The following is a 19,664-nucleotide window of genomic DNA, read 5'->3' on the forward strand; positions in this document are numbered from 1 at the left end:
CTTGCACTAACCTGTGCAAACTTCCAATTTTCTCAACAATCATAAGCAACTTATCCAACAAAATGACAATAATTCAATGCAAATCTATTTTATTCTCAATATCAACAAGCAAGCACAAGCATTAACACATCAATTAAGTTTTCAATTGATTATCCCATTGGCTTCTGAACAAAGGTAGAAGATAGAGGTTTCTATCCAAGAGTTTTGATCCAGAATCAATTACCTCTTGCTGCGCAGTAGCCTCTTCTGGTTAGAATTTAGAGAAAAAAGTTCTTCCATTCAAGAACTAACAACCTCTAAAACCATTCTCATATACTTAGGGGTGAAAAACAAGCTCAAATTTTTTATTGATCCTAAATTTCTTCCACTAGGACTCCATTTCTTTCATGAAAAATATTTTTTTATATTTTTTAGTGTTTAGAATATTTAAAAAATTTAATTAGTAAAAAATATTTTCTTGATTGAAAAAAATCTTTAAAAAAGTCATTTTTCAGGTTTGAAAATTCTTATTAAAATTTATATATATAAATTTATTAATAAATTTTATTTTTTAAATTAAAATTAAATAATAAAAAATAACTTATTTTATTTTTACATTAAATATTGTCAAAAAAATAATATAAATTATTTTTCGCAAACAAACGCCAAACTTTGAGATACACATATTTTTCAAAGATGACCACATGCCATGTGTGATGAATTTGATTAATCCTTGATTAATTAGTGCTAATCACTATCAACACTAAATTAATCAGCTTTCATCCATCTTATGGATCATGGGCTGTATTCATACCTAAACAGACCCATTAAGTCATACGCAACACATGGGTTTTGACCCTATCTCTATGAAGCCCAAAGAAAATCTTCTTACTTCCTTTATTTTAATTCATATCATGAATTATTTTCCATTCTATTGTAATTTCCATATAGTAAGAATTTAACTCAATTAATGCTTGGAACTTAGAATTCAATCGCTATTAATTACTTAATTAATCAATTAATTACATTTATAAGGTACTGGGTCTTATATTTGTGAATATATAGATTTATAGTCAATTATCAATGGAGTACGCAGATTAATTTCCACCAACTTCAAATGTTTCCATGAGCTATGGTTAGCGTTTAGTATAACACATTATATTTGCCAACTAATAATAAATATTTTAATTTCAGTTAATCTGAAATATAATTATAAGTTTTCATGCACTAATATCTTTTTATTACAAAATCTATGGTACGTATCAATATTATAATATTTTATTAAATCATATAATCAAATTTTGATTATTATTCTTGATAGTAAGGCTTACACAGGAAATATCACTCCTATTAAGTTAGACTAATAAGGCCAAGATCCTTTGTACATCAAGAATAATTAAATTATAAGATTTTCACCATTTACAAATTCCATCTTATCGAATACCTTCTCTTCTTGTATAATTAACTTGAGACGACAAGTATGTAAGTGATATTAAACTCATAACTCAAGCATTATCTTAAACCTGAGATCATATGACACTATTATGATCTAGATGAAAGAAGAATGACAAGTGTAAACTTTGTATATTCTTCATATTTAAAGGACAAATGTTTGTTCCACTTATTACTATAAACACCCACATACCTACATAGATATCTCATATTCTATGGCATGGAACTAACGATTGTACTACCATTACTATACTAATCAATAGAGACTGGCAAAAGTGAAAGTCTAAATTTGAATGAATCGTGTCCAATGACGTATTCTATGATTGAAAATTTTATAACCATTATACAAGTTGTTACATCATCTATATTTCTAACTCTTTAAGAATAGAATAGCTACTAGGTATTAATGAGATGTAGACCTATTTATTTAAAAATAACTTTTAATTATATAAAATAAAAGAACTATATTATTAATGTCAAAAAGGAATGTACAAAGTTATAATTAGACGATATGAAGTATGGCTATAGTGCATAGAATACTAACAATAGCCCAAACTAGGAGGACACCAACAAATTGCTGTCCATAGGACCAAAAAATATTAAGGGTTTAGTGTAAGAGACCTTTAGGTTAAGAGAGGATGGATAATATAAAATATTAAGTTAAGGGACAAAGAGTCAAAGCCAAAGAGAGATAGAATGAGTTGCATTTTAGTAGTGTGATCAAGCTATGTTAAGCAATATATTGAATAGCTCATACTTGATTCACAATACTTTTTCAGCTCATGCTTGATTCGCAATATTTTTTCGAAGCTTGAGCTTGACTTTGGCTCATTATAAAGGCATCAAACTCGGGCTTAGCGCAAATAAAACTCACTTATATTATTAACTAGCGAAGTCTGAATTAGTACAAAAACTTGTTAAGACTATTAATTCAAATTAAATTATAAAATGATTATAACATTTAAAATTAATTTAAATTATAATATATTTTAATTTAAATAATATTATGATTAAATTTAAAATTTAAAATAAAAATTAACGTAAATAAAAATTACATTAAAGCTAAAATTAATTTTAATGGGACTCGTTTGGACAACACGTGATGGCACAACCAATGAGTGCATGTATGACTTGGGGAGGGTGCCTTCCATTTTTTGGATGGAGGCTGCAACCGTCCTTCCTTATTTGTAAGCGGTGGATTTTTTTATTGATTATTATTATTTTTATTTATTTATTTTAGACCTTTGTGTTATTTTATGTATGTATATGAAAATATAGTGTGAGCTCCTCATGGGTTGTAGGCCGTTCGTATTCCTTGTATCATCATTTATATAGCTGAGATAGATGAGATAATTATATAACTAATCATCTTTGAGATTGTTCCTGGATAAAGTAGATTGTCTAGTGCATTTTATTATTGATATAAATATCAGGATGCAACCAATTATTTAGAAAGATGGTCTTTTGCAAGACAGAGAAAGATATGTGGTTGTAAAGATTATATCGTCTAATTCCAACCTAAAAGAAAAATTTTTATTGTACTTGAGAGAAGGTCAACGAATCCTATAGGTGTCTTGTATTAGAATTCATTAGTGAATATCCCAAATGAATTGCAAATAAGACGTTGTATTTTTTGATAGGATTTTAAGGCTTAATAGTAGGTTTACAGTTAAGCCAAAACTTTCTAAATTGATTGTGATTTGAATCGTTTAAAAGATAGTCCATACCCATTTTCTGAAGCATTTATACATGTGATTCTGATCTATATTAGATGTGAATATTCTTTTTAGAATTATTGTTGTCTTTTTTTTCCTACTTTAATGGATATTTTTTATGACGAACAATATGTTGATTAATTGTTTCATAATATGTTATTTTATTTTATGAATTATAATTATTAATTTTTTTATTCTTAATATCATATATTGATATTATGTATATGAATTGATAATATTGGGTGTCAAGCATAAAATACTTGAATTTTTAAATTATAAGTAATTTAAGATATGAACCTTAACATTATTAATTGTGATTAATTTTTATAATACATTAGGATTTTAGATGATAATTGGAAATATAGTGAACTTTCAACTCTAAATCCAACCCGGAGCAACTAGCTTTGGAATTTATGGAAGACTTAGACCGGACCTAACTTTTGCTGCCGACGTCCGATGGAGACCCACGATAACTTTTCGAAAAGGAAATTTCGAGATGCACAACTTTCAAAAGAGTGACGAAGGCCAGAGGCTGGTCACAAAGTTCGATATGGAAATTTCATCGTTTAGGGGGTCAATTTTCATGTTAATTATTTTTTGGATATTTTTATAATTTTGCATATTGGAATTTTTTTTTTATTATAAATAGCATTCCTTCGCTATTAGAGACTTTGTAACGACCCAAAAATCGGACCGCTACCGGCACTAGGATCCAGGTTGACTTAAGGTCGCCGGGACCCGTAGCAAGCCTGACATACATCCTGTGAACCTGATTAATCCCATACATGATCAACAACATACATAAAAATTTAAATCTTTTCTTTCACTCATAAGCCAAACTCAACCTGTGCATGCACTGAACAAACTCATAATCATAATCATGACCCCTCTGTGGGATCTCATCAATGCCCCAATGGGCGATACATCATAAGATGAGTTGGCTTACATGAACATTATAAAACATTTATGATCACGTAATAAAAGGGATACCTCATACATAATGTCAAGCACAATCTCTAAACCTCAATATCATTACATGACTGAAACTGTACTTTTACATAACATTAATACATTTATCATGTCCACACTATCTATTACATACACAAGACTTCATTACTCTTGTAAACCTCCTGGTCTACCCTGTACCTGCAAACCTGGGGAAATGGGAGAGGGATGAGCTACTAGAGCCCAGTGAGCAGAATAATAAAACATTTAAATCATATGGATCATGGAATGCATCACATCACAGCTAATCACATCAAGGATGAACCTGTCACCAATAGCCCTCTACATGGTCCAACTGTGCCAGAACGTAGAATGGGTCCTGGTCTTTCCCTTACATAGCATAACATAACATGGTCCAACTGTGCCAGAACGTAGAATGGGTCCTGGTCTTTCTCTTACATAGTGCCAGCGAACGTAGAATGGGTCCCACTGGTCTTTCTTTCCGTACCGTACATATCACATCGTCATATCATAGATCGAGGGCTATGGATCATCCAGCATTCATCCACATCAACATTTTAAATGTGCAATGCAACATATTCGTGAATTCTAATGCAAGCAACCTAATTCATCACATGGCATTCATGATGCATGAAACATGCTGAAAAGTTCATTCTTTGCTTTAAAACATAATAAGTTATTCCACTCACCTCTGGATAGCTCTGACCAGACACTGGGGCAACAGACTCACTGCTGGGGTCCTCGGTTCCTCGGGTCCGAACCTACACAGGTGGACTCAAATGAGGGACCAAACAAACATTAACATAACTCTAAACTATTCCCCAAAAACCCCCTAAAACATCATGGAATAATCATAGAAAAGCATGCAAGAAAGGGCTGGACAGGGCACTTTCGGCGGCAGGTTCGGCGGCCAAAAGTCCCTCCAGAGCCGAAAGTCAGGCAGGTTCGGCGGCACCTTCGGCGGCCGAAACTCCCAGACAGAGGCGAAACTCATGCATGTTCGGCGGCACTTTCGGCGGCCGAAACTCCCAGACAGAGACGAAAGTCTCCTTTTGGGGGCAAGCTTCGGCAGCCGAAGGCTGCCTCCACAAGCACGTTCGGCGGCCGAAAGTTCCTTCGGCTGCCGAACCTGGTTTCCCCCAGAATGGCAGAAACTCAGCTCCCCTATGCATTTATGCCTCCTATCTCATCCAAACATGCATAAACCTATTCTACAACACTCATACACAAGCATACAAGTTCCTAGGGGCATCAACTAGCTAAAACCCTATCTATAACACCTCCAACATACATTTGCAAGCCACATTGTTCAAAATCACATCAAAACCCATAAGCTCAACATAAACTACACATGCATTTTCTAACCCATGAACTTGCATAAAACTTGCTTAAAACATAAAGTAAGCTAGAGATCGACCCTTACCTCTTGAAGATCGAGGGTAGAGGCGATCTAACTTGGAGTTGGAAGAGATTTGAGTTCTTGAACCTCAAAGCTCCAAAACTTGCTCAAAACTCGGAAATCTTCAAAACAAGATGAAAACTAGTGAAAAACTCGAAAGATCTGAAGGAAAAGACTCAAGATCGGTGAGGGGTGGCGGAGAACTCACCTTGGCCGGAAATGGGGAAAAAGCTCGCCCGTTTTCGGCTAAGGGACCCTTTTATAGTGCCTGGCCAGGCCACGTTCGGGGGCCGAACGTGCCTCCGCATGCATGCCATGTTCGGCGGCCGAACTTAAGGTTCGGCGGCCGAACCTGGACTTTCCTCACTTATGCTTTCGGGGGCCTAAAGGCCCTCCCGAAGGCATGCATGTTCGGCGGCCGAACTTGAGGTTCGGCGGCCGAACCTGAGTTTTCCTTCAAGGTTGTTTTTATGCAAAAACACATTTCCATTTTACTTAAAACCATGAAATACCTTAAAACATTTTATGAAAACATGATTCCACCCTACTAGAGGCTTCCGATATCCGAGATTCCACCGGACGGTAGGAATTCCGATACCGGAGTCTAGCCGGGTATTACATTCTCCCCCCCTTAAGAACATTCGTCCCCGAATGTTCCTCAACTAGCACATAGCATGGCATAAAACATAACATACATACATAGCACATAAACACATAGAGATCTAACCTTAAAAGAGATGAGGGTACTGCTGGAGCATAGACTCCCGTGTCTCCCAAGTGCATTCCTCCAAATTGTGGTGGTTCCACAGGACTTTCACCATCGGGATTTCCTTGTTCCTTAGCTTTCTGATCTGGGTGTCTATGATCCGTACTGGCTGTTCAACATAGGTGAGATCCTCTTGGACCTCCACATCCGGCTCACTAAGAACCTTACTCGGATCAGACACAAACTTCCTCAACATTGAAACATGGAAAACCGGATGGATCCTTTCCATTGAAGCAGGTAAATCCAGCTTGTACGACACATTCCCAATCTTTTGCAAGATTTCAAAGGGTCCGATGTATCGTGGGGCTAGTTTACCTTTCTTCCCAAAGCGAACCACTCCTTTCATAGGAGACACCTTGAGCAATACCAGATCCCCCTCCTGAAACTCTAACTGTCTTCTGCGGATGTCTGCATAACTCTTTTGTCTGCTTGCAGCAGTCTTGATTCTTTCTCTGATTATGGGTACTACCCTGCTGGTAATCTCTACTAGCTCAGGCCCTGCCAAGGCCTTTTCCCCAACTTCTTCCCAGCAAACAGGTGACCTGCACTTCCTCCCATATAAAGCTTCATATGGAGCCATCCCGATGCTAGCATGATGGCTGTTATTATAGGCAAACTCCACCAAAGGTAGATGCTGCCTCCAAGAACCGCCAAAGTCCAGCACACACATTCTGAGCATATCCTCGATAGCCTGGATGGTCCTTTCTGACTGTCCATCAGTCTGGGGGTGGAAGGCAGTACTGAAATCCAACCTAGTACCCATGGCATTCTGCAGACTCCGCCAAAATCTGGAGGTGAACTGGGGCCCTCTATCTGACACTATCGAAACAGGAACCCCATGCAGCCTGACGATCTCATCCACATATACCTGCGCCAACTTGTCCACAGAGTAGCCACTCCTGATAGGAATGAAGTGAGCAGATTTGGTGAGTCTGTGCACAATCACCCATATGGAGTCCACTCTGTTGGACGCCGCCGGTAACCCCACTACGAAGTCCATAGCTATATTTTCCCATTTCCATTCTGGAATAGATAGCGGGTTAAGCATTCCAGCCGGCTTCTGATGTTCTAGCTTCACTCTCTGACACACTTCGCAGGCTGACACAAACTGTGCCACTTCTTTCTTCATAGCTGGCCACCAATAAACCTTCTTTAGATCTTGATACATCTTGGTGGCTCCGGGGTGAATGCTGTATCTTGCATTATGAGCCTCTCTCATAATGTCTCCTTTTAGCCCTATGTCGTCTGGTACACATAGTCTGCTCCCAAAGCGGATGATCCCCTTACTATCAAATCTGAACTCACTGTCTTTGCCTGACTGAACAGTCCTGGCAATCTTCACTAACTCCGAGTCCTCATGCTGTTTCTGAGCCACCTGCTCCAGAAACACGGGTGCCACTCTCATCTGGGCCACTAAAGCACCTGTACCAGACAACTCCATCTGTAGACCTTCATCAATGAGCTTGTAAAACTCCTTTACCACTGGCCTCCTCTCTGCCGATATGTGGGATAAACTGCCGAGTGATTTCCGGCTTAAGGCGTCTGCCACAACATTCACCTTACCCGGATGGTACTGAATCTTGCAATCATAGTCACTCAGCAGCTCCACCCATCTCCTCTGTCTCAAATTCAAATTTCTTTGACTCAGGATGTACTGCAGGCTTTTATGATCTGTAAAGATCTCACATTCAACCCCGTAGAGGTAGTGCCTCCACATCTTGAGTGCAAAGATTACTGCTGCCATCTCCAGGTCATGTGTGGGATAGTTCAACTCATGCTTCTTCAGCTGCCTAGAAGCATAAGCAATCACCCTCTCATTCTGCATCAGTACACAACCCAGTCCCACACGGGACGCATCACAGAAGACCGTAAAGTCCTCATCACTAGATGGCAGAGCTAAAACTGGTGCTGAAGTCAACCTCTTCTTAAGCTCTTCAAAATTCTCTTCGCACTGGTCGGTCCACAGAAACTTCTGATTCTTCCTGGTTAGTCTGGTCAGAGGAGCTGCTATCTTCGAGAAGTCCTGAACGAACCTCCTGTAGTAACCTGCCAAACCCAAGAAACTCCTGATCTCCGTCACTGAAGTGGGTCTAGGCCAGTTAGCCACAGTTTCTGTCTTCTTGGGGTCCACCTCAATCCCATTCTCTGACACTACATGCCCCAAGAACGAAATGCTCCTCAGCCAGAACTCACATTTAGAGAACTTGGCATACAAGCCATGTTCCCTCAAAGTCTGCAAGACCAACCGCAGATGATGGGCATGCTCCTCTGCATTCCTGGAATACACCAAGATATCATCTATGAAGACAATAACGAAGTGATCCAGGTACTGGCTAAATACTCTGTTCATGAGATCCATGAATGCTGCAGGGGCGTTGGTTAACCCGAACGGCATCACAAGGAACTCAAAATGCCCATATCTGGTCCTGAAAGCTGTCTTCGGCACATCTTCATCCCTTATCCTTAGCTGATGGTACCCCGATCTTAGATCTATTTGGAGAAACAACCCGCTCCTGCTAGCTGGTCGAATAGATCATCGATCCTTGGTAGAGGGTACCTATTTTTGGTAGTGACTTTGTTCAACTGCCTGTAGTCGATACAAAGTCTAAGGGATCCATCCTTCTTTCTTACAAACAAGACTAGAGCACCCCAAGGTGAGGTACTCTGTCGGATGAAGCCCTTTTCTACCAGCTCCTGCAATTGCTCTTTCAACTCCTTTAACTCGGCTGGGGCCATCCTGTAGGGAGGAATAGAGATCGGTCTAGTTCCAGGCACCAACTCTATCTCGAACTCTATCTCCCTAGCAGGTGGTAAACCTGGAAGCTCATCTGGAAAGACATCCTGAAACTCTCTGACAACTGGCACCGAGGTTGGCTCCCTGACCTGACTGTCTAGCTCTCTCACATGAGCTAAGTACCCCTGACATCCCTTCCTAAGCAACCTACGAGCCTGAAGAGCTGATATCAGACCTCTAGGTGTACCCCTTTTGTCTCCTCTGAAGATGACCTCTGACCCATTCTGATCTCTGAACTTGACTACCTTGTCCCTGCAGTCCAAGGTAGCACCATGGGTAGATAGCCAATCCATCCCTAGAATGACGTCAAAGTCTGTCAGATCTAGAACCACAAGGTCGGCGGAGAGGCATCTTCCCTCAACAAAAACTGGACTGTACTGGCAGACTGACTCTGCCACTGACGGGTCACACTTGGGTCCACTGACCCATAGGGGACACTCTAACCCAGAGACTATCAGACCCAACCTCTCGACGGCTCTCAGAGCAATAAATGAATGAGATGCACCCGGGTCCATTAAAGCATACACATCAGAACACCCAATGACGAGATTACCTGACACCACGGTGTTGGATGTGTTAGCCTCCTGCTGAGTCATGGTGAAGATCCTGGCTGGAGCTGATGGACCTTCACCTCGGGAACCAGAAGAAGAGGCTGCCCCTCTCCCTCTACCTCTGCCACTGCCCTGAGTTGTGGCCGGAGCTGCTGGCTGTGCCACACTACCAGAAGCTGTCTGCTGGGGCTGGCCCATAAAAGGCGCTCTAGGACACTCCTGAGCTATGTGTCCCTCCTGACCACATCTGAAACATGCATTAGTCCCAGCTCGACACACTCCTCTATGCGGCCTTCCACATTTCTGGCATTCTGTACCGTCTGAACCTGAACTCGAGCCACCGCCAAATCCCAGACCGGATTTCAACTTATTCCAAAACTTATTCTTCTTCGGCTTCTTGGTGGTGTTGTCCCACCTCTTCTTACTTGAGCTCTGAGAAGAGAGACCTGGCCCTCCTCTGCCTGGGGTCTTAACCCCTGAAGACTGGGTCACTGACTGCTTCACTGACCCCTCAACTATAGCACTTGCCTCCATCCTTCGAGCCATATCCACCACAGTGTGGAAACTTTCTCTCTCAGCTGACTGAATCAACGAGGAGTACCTGGAATGCAGCTTCATAACATACCTCTTGGCCTTCTTCGTATCTGTATCTAGAGCTTGCCCTGAAAAAGGCAATAGCTCCAAGAATTTATCTGTGAACTCCTCTACACTCATGTGCTCTGACTGCCTCAGTTGCTCGAACTCAATCATCTTCAGTTCTCTGGAACTGTCTGGAAAAGCCCATCCAGCGAACTCATTCGCAAATTCTTCCCACGTCATGCCGTCTAGTCTCGGGTCCACATAACACTTGAACCATTCCCGTGCCTTCTTGCACTTTAAGGTGAACCCTGCCATCTGAATGGCCCTGCTATCATTCGCCCCTAGCTCATCAGTTATTGTCTTCACTACTCTCAGATACTCAAAGGGGTCATCCCCTGACTTGTATTTGGGAGCATCCAGCTTAAGGTAATCTGTCATCTTTACTTTGCTCCCATCGGCTGCGCTAGGTCTGGGAGGTTGAGTAACTGGGGCTGCTGGTTCTGTAGGTGGTGGAGGCGGGGGTGCGACATTCCCCGAGGTGGGGTTTGCCGGGTTTGGATAGAAGGGTGAGGGTGGATAAGCTGGGTACTGTGTGTAAGGTGGATAGAAAGGTGGATAAGGCATGTAGGTAGGGTAGGGGTTAAAGCTGGAATAATCCGATGTGCCTCCCATCGGATACCCTGAACCCTGTGGAAAGGGTGGATAGTGGGGTGGAAAACCATACCCCGAGGCCTGAATGCCTCCCTGAGACTCCCCTGTCCCTTCTTCCTCCATGCTAACATCCAGGTTCCCATCCCTCCTCTAATCCTCTTCCATAACCTCCCTCACATCTGAAGAACTTCCTCCTCTATCTGTCCCTCTTCTGCTAGCATCAAAAGACCTTCTAGGGTCCCTTGACACTCTTTCTCTGTTTACTCTACCAGACATTGCCCTAGGCAATGTAGGAGGACGGGCGCTCGTGCCCTCATCCTCAGGTGGCACTCCAGTCAATCGTGCAGATCGACGAGTTCCTCTCATCCTGTTTTCTGAAAAACAGTACACATTACACAAACATTAGCATCAAATGGTTCATGTGGGCACACATGAACACTCATCACATATACATCATTCATATCATAGCATCAATGCACATGTATATATTCATGGCATTTCACATCATTATACAAGACAGGACTCAACATCCTATCCTAGTGGACATGATCTTTCCTATTGTGCTTGACCTTCTATAACATCTATGAGCCCGACACTCTAGGTCCGATCCTATGAACCTAGGGCTCTGATACCATTCTGTAACGACCCAAAAATCGGACCGCTACCGGCGCTAGGATCCAGGTCGACTTAAGGTCGCCGGGACCCGTAGCAAGCCTAACATACATCCTGTGAACCTGATTAATCCCATACATGATCAACAACATACATAAAAATTTAAATCTTTTCTTTCACTCATAAGCCAAACTCAACCTGTGCATGCACTGAACAAACTCATAATCATAATCATGACCCCTCTGTGGGATCTCATCAATGCCCCAATGGGCGATACATCATAAGATGAGTTGGCTTACATGAACATTATAAAACATTTATGATCACGTAATAAAAGGGATACCTCATACATAATGTCAAGCACAATCTCTAAACCTCAATATCATTACATGACTGAAACTGTACTTTTACATAACATTAATACATTTATCATGTCCACACTATCTATTACATACACAAGACTTCATTACTCTTGTAAACCTCCTGGTCTACCCTGTACCTGCAAACCTAGGGAAATGGGAGAGGGATGAGCTACTAGAGCCCAGTGAGCAGAATAATAAAACATTTAAATCATATGGATCATGGAATGCATCACATCACAGCTAATCACATCAAGGATGAACCTGTCACCAATAGCCCTCTACATGGTCCAACTGTGCCAGAACGTAGAATGGGTCCTGGTCTTTCCCTTACATAGCATAACATAACATGGTCCAACTGTGCCAGAACGTAGAATGGGTCCTGGTCTTTCTCTTACATAGTGCCAGCGAACGTAGAATGGGTCCCACTGGTCTTTCTTTCCGTACCGTACATATCACATCGTCATATCATAGATCGAGGGCTATGGATCATCCAGCATTCATCCACATCAACATTTTAAATGTGCAATGCAACATATTCGTGAATTCTAATGCAAGCAACCTAATTCATCACATGGCATTCATGATGCATGAAACATGCTGAAAAGTTCATTCTTTGCTTTAAAACATAATAAGTTATTCCACTCACCTCTGGATAGCTCTGACCAGACACTAGGGCAACAGACTCACTGCTGGGGTCCTCGGTTCCTCGGGTCCGAACCTACACAGGTGGACTCAAATGAGGGACCAAACAAAATTAACATAACTCTAAACTATTCCCCAAAAACCCCCTAAAACATCATGGAATAATCATAGAAAAGCATGCAAGAAAGGGCTGGACAGGGCACTTTCGGCGGCAGGTTCGGCGGCCGAAAGTCCCTCCAGAACCGAAAGTCAGGCAGGTTCGGCGGCACCTTCGGCGGTCGAAACTCCCAGACAGAGGCGAAACTCATGCATTTTCGGCGGCACTTTCGGCGGCCGAAACTCCCAGACAGAGACGAAAGTCTCCTTTCGGGGGCAAGCTTCGGCAGCCGAAGGCTGCCTCCACAAGCACGTTCGGAGGCCGAAAGTTCCTTCGGCTGCCGAACCTGGTTTCCCCCAGAATGGCAGAAACTCAGCTCCCCTATGCATTTATGCCTCCTATCTCATCCAAATATGCATAAACCTATTCTACAACACTCATACACAAGCATACAAGTTCCTAGGGGCATCAACTAGCTAAAACCCTATCTATAACACCTCCAACATACATTTGCAAGCCACATTGTTCAAAATCACATCAAAACCCATAAGCTCAACATAAACTACACATGCATTTTCTAACCCATGAACTTGCATAAAACTTGCTTAAAACATAAAGTAAGCTAGAGATCGACCCTTACCTCTTGAAGATCGAGGGTAGAGGCGATCTAACTTGGAGTTGGAAGAGATTTGAGTTCTTGAACCTCAAAGCTCCAAAACTTGCTCAAAACTCGGAAATCTTCAAAACAAGATGAAAACTAGTGAAAAACTCAAAAGATCTGAAGGAAAAGACTCAAGATCGGTGAGGGGTGGCGGAGAACTCACCTTGGCCGGAAATGGGGAAAAAGCTCGCCCGTTTTCGGCTAAGGGACCCTTTTATAGTGCCTGGCCAGGCCACGTTCGGGGGCCGAACGTGCCTCCGCATGCATGCCATGTTCGGCGGCCGAACTTGAGGTTCGGCGGCCGAACCTGGACTTTCCTCACTTATGCTTTCGGGGGCCTAAAGGCACTCCCGAAGGCATGCATGTTCGGCGGCCGAACTTGAGGTTCGGCGGCCGAACCTGAGTTTTCCTTCAAGGTTGTTTTTATGCAAAAACACATTTCCATTTTACTTAAAAACATGAAATACCTTAAAACATTTTATGAAAACATGATTCCACCCTACTAGAGGCTTCCGACATCCGAGATTCCACCGGACGGTAGGAATTCCGATACCGGAGTCTAGCCGGGTATTACAGACTTATTTTTCAATATTTAAAAAATTTCCATAAGATTTTTTGACTTCTAGCATATCTTTCTCTTATATCGTCTTAGTCAAGTGATATTGGTTAAAACTCCTGACGGAGTCTAAATAGTCCTTTATCATATTAGTATCAGAGCGAAGTTCGATTATGGCAGACAACCAAGAGGTGCGACTTGCTGCAATTGAGGCATCTTTGGCAGCTGGCCCTGTAATAGGGAATCCACTAACCCGCCACTGCTGTACACCCCTAGTCAGTCACAAATCCTATGCCTGCAAATCCTCAATAGAATTATTAGGAAGGTTACAAGATCAAGATAGACCTTCAAAACTTTTCTGATTCGTTGGATGTGGAATCTATTCTTGATTGGCTGGCAGAGGTTGAACGTTTCTTCGAAGTTATGAACGTTGAAGAGGATCGCAAGGTTCCGATTGTGGCCTATAAGTTAAAAGGGGTGCAGCAACCTGGTGGAATTTAGTTCAAAACGAACGCTATCGGAGGAGGCTGGAACCCATACGAAATTGGATGTTGATGAAGCAGATGATTGAACAACATTTTTTGCCTAGCGATCACACTCAAGTTTTGTATAATCGATATCATGACTGTGTACAGGAAAATCGAAGGGTGGATGAATATATCGAGGAGTTTCTGAGGTTGCAGGCGAGGTGTAAAAACTGTGAGAATGAAGCCCAACAGGTTACTCATTATCAGAGGGGCCTGAATCAAGAAATTCATTGTATGATGGGAGTAGCTGCGATTTTCACTTTGGCATATGCCATCGAGATGGCAAAAAGGGTAGAAGAGTGTGTTGATTAGCAGCCACGACAGTGGTTATAATATAATCGAAATTTTAATTACACAAATTCTTATTCGATAGGGACACAGCAGTATAGAGACAATTACAGCGGGCAACCTTCTAAGGTTGTAAATTATGGCAATCCTCATAATACTATGGAAGAAAGGAGAGACAGTAAAGGAAAGACAGTCACCACTACACAGACAAAGGAGGCAGAACCAATCCTTATCAGAAGCCAACAGGAGACATATGTTACTGTTAGTGTATTTGCCCTAGGCTATTATCTTATACCTTTTTGTATGTCATTTTGGTTATTAATAAAAGAGGTTTTATTATCATTATTATTTGTATGCATGTTATATAACAATGATTAACATCCTTAGTTACTTATTATTATGTTGATAATAATAAAATATAACTAGTATGATTATTGATTGATAATCATGAAATGATTATGTATATGTTGATATAATTCAATAATCATAGATACTTATTAGAGAACAAAGTATTGGATGGACCCGCATTGAGATCACTACATGGATTATTGTCATAAGTGAATCTCAAAGTAGTTATGTCTTAATTTTTTGACTTGAAATTGTCATAGTTTCCAACATAAGGACTGTTATATTTTGACATAACCAAACATTGTCTTTAATCGGACAATTATAAAGGTTATGATTGAACATGATAGAAATTATGTAGAGGATATTAAATAATCAAGATAGAATTTACCCCTCTCTTTGAGAGAGATATTTTCTGAGCCCCTCGATAAGTGAGACTGAGAAATGCATAGCCATGCTCAAATGAATTGATAGTGTGATCAATATCATTTGATTTTATCAGTCTACTTAGAGATCGAATAATCACAAGTTTGAACATTATAAGTTTGACATTAACTATGACTTATATTCAAACTAGATATCGTGTGACAAAGGGATTAATACATGTTCTATTTATTAAGTTTTATCGGACTATTGATCCTCATTTTAGTTGGGTAGTCATAATGTCTTGCTAGAGGCTACTTATAATTTATGGGTCTGGTGGGACTAGACCTATTGCTAATTAATGTGAGTCTATTAGGTCACACACAAAAGAACATTGTTGATGTGCTATATTAATGTGCTAAAAGCCCATCAATATAATTAATAATAATAAAGATGTTATTATTATAAAATAATAATATTTAAAAAGATCTGCAGTCTATCTGTAACTGTTACAGATAAAAGATTTTCAGTTTTCCTTATCAAAACAAACTGTCACGTAAGATATTTGAGTATCTGCGAGATTGTGATAGTGGGTAATAAACACAACTCTTTTGCGAAAAGAATTGTGGGAAAATAAAAAGACTTAAAACGTATAAAACTCCTACTGCGAATTGTGGGGGTAACATTTTTGGAGAAATCGTTTTGAGCTGCAGATTGAAAAGCACATAGCTTATCCATCTTTGAGAGAGCTGGCACTCTAGAAGGGTAAAAGACGTTCATGTGGATACCGTTGAGGGTGTTCGTTTTAAAAGCAGCACCTTGAGTCCGGGATTGTATCTTCTTGTCGAGTCTAACAGGTTAGTCTCTTATCCTTCCTTTCGAAATAAACGAAGCACTTGGATCCTGTGAAGGAAACTAGAGATTTTTATTTTTCCGCTGCGTGTTTGGATTGCAGTAATCTCTGGGTTTCCTAACAGTTACAGCTGCAGACAACCTAGTCATCAATTGGATAATTGTGTAGAACGTAGAGGACTTAATACTAATCGCCGATAGGTTAATGTGGTTAAGCAGGTGGCTGAATCTGAGGAAGAAGTGGATGACGATGACGAATCTATTACTGGTCCTGAAGATGGAGAAGTCACCTATGTGGTGAAGAAAATCTTATGCTCAACAAAACAGGAGGATGGCATGCAAAGGAGGAAGATTTTCCAAGCAAAGTGTCGAGTAGGAGAGGCAATTTACAGGCTAATTATAGATGGTTGCAGTTGTGAGAATCTGATAGCTAGGCAATTGGTGGAGAAATTACAGTTGCCTACACCGCCGCACCCTTCGCTATACAAAGTCGTATGGATTAAGGAAGGTATGACAATTGAAGTCAATAGAATTTGCAGCGTGCCTATCTCGATCGGTAAATCTTATATTGAACCTATTAATTATGATGTTGTGAATATGGATTGCTGTGGAATTTTGCTAGGTCACCCTTGGCAGTTCGATGTTGATGCTTTGCATAAGAGGAAGGAGAATTCATATATATTCATATGGAATCAAAAGAAGATTACTATTTTGCCTTCCAGTTCTACGAAACATTCTAAAGTGAAAGCGAAGAATGTTGTTGCTATTTCCACGGGAGTTGACTCGCGGTTGTTGAAGCCGGTAAAAAATAACCTTTCCGGTTATCAACAATATTACTACTGCAGATAGTGGTAAATGATCGAATCCACAGAGAATTGAAAATTTACCTATCTTCCTTATCAAAACCAAGAGAATTAATTGAAACAAAAATTAAACTGAAAGAGAAATAAACCGAAATGAGATAAACTGAAAGCAAATAAACTGAAAGTAAAATGGGGAGGTTTTGAGATTGATTCAATTAACTGAAAGCAATAAAAGAAAGCGAATAATAAAAATAAAAGAAATCAATAATGAGAAAGCTCTAGTTGAAGAATCAGATTCACTTGTGTTGTTGGGATTGATCATTGAAACTTATGTTCTTTTGATTGATTTAATAGATTAGTTATGGAGATGGAAAACGCTTCTCACCACCATGTCTCTCCTTAATTATAAACCAATTAGGAAATGTTCTCTAATTAATCACTAATCAACAAGTTGCCAAGGAACGTCCTTGGGCCTTAGGCATCAAAACAACTGTTAATTGCATTAAGAGATAGAGAGAGCCAATCCTAGCTACCCAAACGCATGAGATGTTGCTAGATCATACAATTTCCTTTGTTTTTATACCAAATGTTCTTATGTTTGAACAATCCAAGCAATTACGAACTTAAAATTATCCAAACTAACAATATATTACCTTGCAATCAAGAATCAACTGGCCATATTGATCAAAATAACAAAGCAATAATGGAATCAAGCATGAAATTGTATGAAAATTGAATAAACCAAAGACAAACAATGTATGTTCAGATCTCACAATCCATAAAACAACTAAAGTTTCAACCAATCTTCAACTAGAATAAAAGGTTTCAGCCACTCATGGTTGAAAGAAAAACTAAAAATAAAGAAAGAGATAAAGAAGAGATGTTGCCACTTGCAATCCCGTAGGTGTGTCCAAGGGAGAGTAGAAAAAGCATGGGGAGGCTCCTTATGTGTCCTTTTATAGTTGAAAGTGTTGCCCTAGGTCATTACTTGCTGCCCAAGAGGCTGCTTGCTGCCCAAGTTGTGTCTGAAAAGGAAGGAGGCGCGCGGCAAGGCTTTCAAAAGGAAGTAGGCGCGCGGCTTGTCTTCAGAATAGGTGTGGCGCGCGGCAAAGCTTTCAGAAGGAAAGAGGTGATGTCCAAACTTTCCTTTTTAGGTAGAGCCTTCTTTTGAATTTTAAATTTTTGAATACTGAATGCATGAGAGGCAAGTGCATCTTCTTGAGATCTCGCTTCCTGAATAGGAAGAATTGACTGCTGAGGTGTCTGCACATCTTTAAACAAGGAAAGAAAGATATGCAATTTGAATTTCAAATAATCTGCTGACTGCACTTTCCTTATCTGTTTTTGCTTTTGCACTGTCCTTATTTGACACTTTTCTTATTTGAAACTTTCCATATTTGGCACTTTCCATATTTGGCACTTTTTAGCAATTTTAAGAGCATTTTTACCAGATTGTCTCTTTACACCTATTTTCTGCAAAATAAGATTAAAACCACAAAATTAGGCAGAAAAAGTATAAATGAACATCAATAATATCATGATAAATGGGTCTAAAATATGCTCTATCAAATACCCCCACACCTAGCCTTTTGCTTGTCCTCAAGCAAATAAACATAGTCAAACAAACTCTCTTTGCTACTTGATCCTTATTTCCACTTAAACTCTTACTCTAGACTCCTATTTTGAAGCATTGTAGTGAAAAGTGTATTCATCAAGGTTACTCACCTTCTTTCCTTGTTTCGCTTTACTTACCATGGCTAGGATTTATTTTCCTCAAGAGAGAGATTAGGCATGCACATATTCTTTGTTCAATTAAGACTCTTTGTAGCTTTCAGAGTGATTTGCCCTTACCTTGAAGCACTTTATTAAGCTTTTTGCACTTTAATCTTGCTTGAAAAAGTCACCAACCTTTTGACGTGAAGGAACATATTTGTGATACCCACCCCCAGTTACTCAGTTGGTTACCTGTCCAAGTGGCTACTAGGTCTATTCATAGTCTTTTGACCATTGGAATAATTTTCAATTTGTGCTTTTGAAGTCTAAGTCTTTTCTGAATTTCTTTAATCAATGCATTGGGCAAATCAACACCAATTACTAAAACAAGTCATGTTAAGTTCATTCACACAACTTTCAATTCATTCTCTCTAATGAGTGTCATCAATATATTTTTCACCATGGCAAGCTCAAAGATTCAATTCTAAAGGCAATTCCCAAACATGAATACAACTCACTGCAATTGATTCAACATAGGTTTAAAGAGTCATCACATCAATGGGGTCATGGAAAGAAAACTCTTCCAACATAGTTTATGAGATTGAGTAAAGCACATTAAAACATAAAACAAAACAAAAACTGTGGCTATTCAAAACTTAAGAAGACGCAAACTGTGGAACTGAAAGAGAAAAAAAATCGCAAAAATGGGACTGAAAGAAAAGAAAATCACAAAAATATAATGGAACTGAAAGAAAAGAAAGAAACTCGCAAAAAGGAACTAGAAATAAAAGATTGATTGAAAATAAAAGTTCAGAGATATGCACCCCCACACCTAAATCATGCATTGTCCTCAATGTATTGGAAATATTGAAATGCAAAAGAAACTGAGTACTCCCCTGGGTGTGGTGGGCATGATGCGATCCACTTGATCAATGCTCAAGTAATTGGGGAAAGGAAAAGGGTCCCGACTGAGTTGAGTAAAAAGTGTAGC

This window comes from Manihot esculenta, chromosome 2 (genome assembly GCF_001659605.2).
Source record: "Manihot esculenta cultivar AM560-2 chromosome 2, M.esculenta_v8, whole genome shotgun sequence".
NCBI classification, from domain to species: Eukaryota; Viridiplantae; Streptophyta; class Magnoliopsida; order Malpighiales; family Euphorbiaceae; genus Manihot; species Manihot esculenta.